The 3008-nt window shown below is 49.5% G+C and overlaps 1 pseudogene; it reads right to left on the bottom strand.

The window, feature by feature from the left end:
• Nucleotides 1-543: 543 nt before the first annotated feature.
• LOC110534504 lies at nucleotides 544-995 on the bottom strand (annotated as a pseudogene).
• Nucleotides 996-3008: the final 2013 nt, after the last annotated feature.

The following is a 3008-nucleotide window of genomic DNA, read 5'->3' as shown; positions in this document are numbered from 1 at the left end:
TATTTTTAGACTTTTAGAGGTTAATGCCTGTCTGTCAGTGTGCTAGAAAACTACAACACATGATTGTAATTAACATGGTTTAGATAACTGTGATCTTGTGCAACAGTAATTACATGGCACAGCCCTTCTACAGTCCTGTGTAACCAATGTATTCACTCAACAGAAAACAAAACAGCTACTCATCATCCTTCGCTTTTCTAAATATTTATCTGATTCTCGGCCAAAATTACAACACGTAGTTTTACTCTAAACTGTATATCCAAATCTGGCTCTGATTTTAGACTAAACATTTATGTCCCTACTCTACACAATGTGTTATTCTAGCTCTGAGTCAGTGCCACAGCCCTGGTTGTGGGAGTCCCCCATCCAGAATAGAACATGTAAACATGAACACTTGGCTCTTAACCACACTGTCCATGGGTAACTCCATCCTCCTTCCCTCCTTCCATAACGGAAAACTGATGGAGAGTGTTTGACCCACAAGTGGCCTCCATGATGCCCTCCAGGAGGGCGATGATCTCAAACTCATGCTTCCTCAGCTGTTCAGGGCCCAGTTCCCAGAAGGGGCTGGAGAATGTGGCTCTCACTCAGGTCCCTCAGTCGGAACATCAGACACAGCTGGTCGTCACGGTTGGCGATGACGCAAGTGCAGCTGAAGAGCAGTGTATCTGCCCTCTTCTTGGAAGGGAGATCTTGACGAACATGCAGCCCACCATGAGAGTGTTGATCATGGAGCCCACGATGCACTGCATCATGACCAGCAACACGCCCTCGCGGCTGGCCGGGATGACGGCGAGCGAGCTGTAGCCGATGGTGCGCTGTGTCTCCACAGAGAAGAGCAGGGCTGAGATGAAGTCATCTACTCCCAGGTAGCAGGGCTGCTGCCCCAGGGTCTGGTCCTGGCTGCTATTAGAAGGAGGCTCCAGGTCCCCACAAAGAAACACATTCAGGATGTAGAGACCAGCAAACCAGAACCAGGTGGTGGTGTAGCACATCATGAAAATAAAAATGAACCAGCAGAACTGCAAGTCCACAAAGGAAGTGAAGATGTCAGACAATAAATGGCCCCCTCTCGGCAATGTGACACAGGTTGACCCAGCACTTCCTTTCCTTGGCCATGCTGTCCTTCTCACAGGTGAGGCAGGGACTGCTTGAGGGTTGCGATGGGGACAGGGGTGAGACCCCGTAAGAGGTTGGCTTGGCCATGATGGGCACACTGGGGGCGTGTCGGGGAACACCATTGACCTAGGAGCAGAACAGGGCTAGATCTGCCTACCTGGAGCCCTGGATGGAGATCCACTGGCCCCGGAAGTAGCCATGCCCCCCCCCCCCCCCCCCCCCCCTTGGTATGGGCTGTGGGGGATGTCTGTGGTGCTTGTGTCGACGCATGAGGGAGCTCAGGCTGGGAGGAGCCACTGGGCATGATGTCAGGAAAGGGGAGGGGGTTGATGCTGCGTGGGGAGTCTAGAAGGGAGATAGAGAGAAAGAGAGAGCTCTTTAAAATCAAAAAATTTCAAGCAGACAACCACGGACAAGTTCTGGCCTGGTTTTTATCTTATCTGTCGGAAAGATATTAGTTTGTCTCGGTGGATGGTTTGTCCTCTGACAAATCAACTGTACATTTTGGTGTTCCTCAAGGCTCTGTTTTAGGACCATTATTGTTTTCACTATATATTTTACCAGGCCTCCTAACTGTACCTAGAATTTGTAAGCAAACAGCTGGAGTCAGGGCTTTCTCCTATAGAGCTCAATTTTTATGGAATGGTCTGCCTACCCATGTGAGAGACGCAGACTCGGTCTCAACTTTTAAGTCTTTATTGAAGACTCATCTCTTCAGTAGGTCCTATGATTGAGTGTAGTCTGGCCCAGGAGTGTGAAGGTGAATGGAAAGGCACTGGAGCAACGAATCGTCCTTGCTGTCTCTGCCTGGCCGGTTCCCTTCTCCACTGAGATTCTCTGCCTCTAACCCTATTACAGGGGCTGAGTCACTGGCTTACTGGAAGATCACCAGTAAGCCAGTGACTCAGGAGGGGTGCGTCACTTGAGTGGGTTGAGTCACTGACAGGATCTTCCTGTCCGGGTTGGCGTCCCCCCTTGGGTTGTGCCGTGGCGGAGATCTTTGTGGGCTATACTCGGCCTTGTCTCAGGGTAGTCGGTTGGTGGTTGAAGATATCCCTCTAGTGGTGTGGGGGCTGTGCTTTGGCAAAGTGGGTGGGGTTATATCCTGCCTGTTTGGTCCTGTCCGGGGGTATCGTCGGACGGGGCCACAGTGTCTTCAGACCCCTTCTGTCTCAGCCTCCAGTATTTATGCAGCAATAGTTTGTGTCGGGGGGCTAGGGTCAGTCTGTTATATCTGGAGTATTTCTTCTGTCTTATCCGGTGTCCTGTGTGAATTTAAGTATGCTCTCTTTAATTCTCTCTCTCGGAGGAACTGAGCCCTAGGACCATGCCTAAGGACTACCTGACCTGATGACTCCTTGCTGTCCCCAGTCCACCTGGCTGTGCTGCTGCTCCAGTTTCAACTGTTCTGCCTGCGGCTATGGAACCCTGACCTGTTCACCGGACGTGCTGTTTTCAACTCTCTAGAGACAGCAGAAGCAGTAAAGATACTCTGAATAATTGGCTATGAAAAGTCAATTGACATTTACTCCTGAGGTGCTGCTGTTGCACCCTCGACAACCACTGTGATTATCATTATTTGACCCTGCTGGTCATTTATGAACATTTGAACATCTTGGCCATGTTCTGTTATAATCTCCACCTGGCACAGCCAGAAGAGGACCGGCCACTCCTCATAGCCTGGTTCTTCTCTAGGTTTCTTCCTAGGTTCTGGACATTCTAGGGAGTTTTTCCTAGCCACAGTTTTTCTACACCTGCATTGCTTGCTGTTTGGGGTTTTAGGCTGGGTTTCTGTACAGCACTTTGTGACATCAGCTGATGTAAGAAGGGATTTATAAATACATTGTATTGAATTTGATTGATAATAAAAAATAAACAATGCCAAATGT

This window comes from Oncorhynchus mykiss, chromosome 2, assembly GCF_013265735.2.
Source record: "Oncorhynchus mykiss isolate Arlee chromosome 2, USDA_OmykA_1.1, whole genome shotgun sequence".
NCBI classification, from domain to species: Eukaryota; Metazoa; Chordata; class Actinopteri; order Salmoniformes; family Salmonidae; genus Oncorhynchus; species Oncorhynchus mykiss.
Note: the sequence above shows the minus strand (reverse complement) of the source record. Positions and strands in the feature narration are given on the sequence as shown.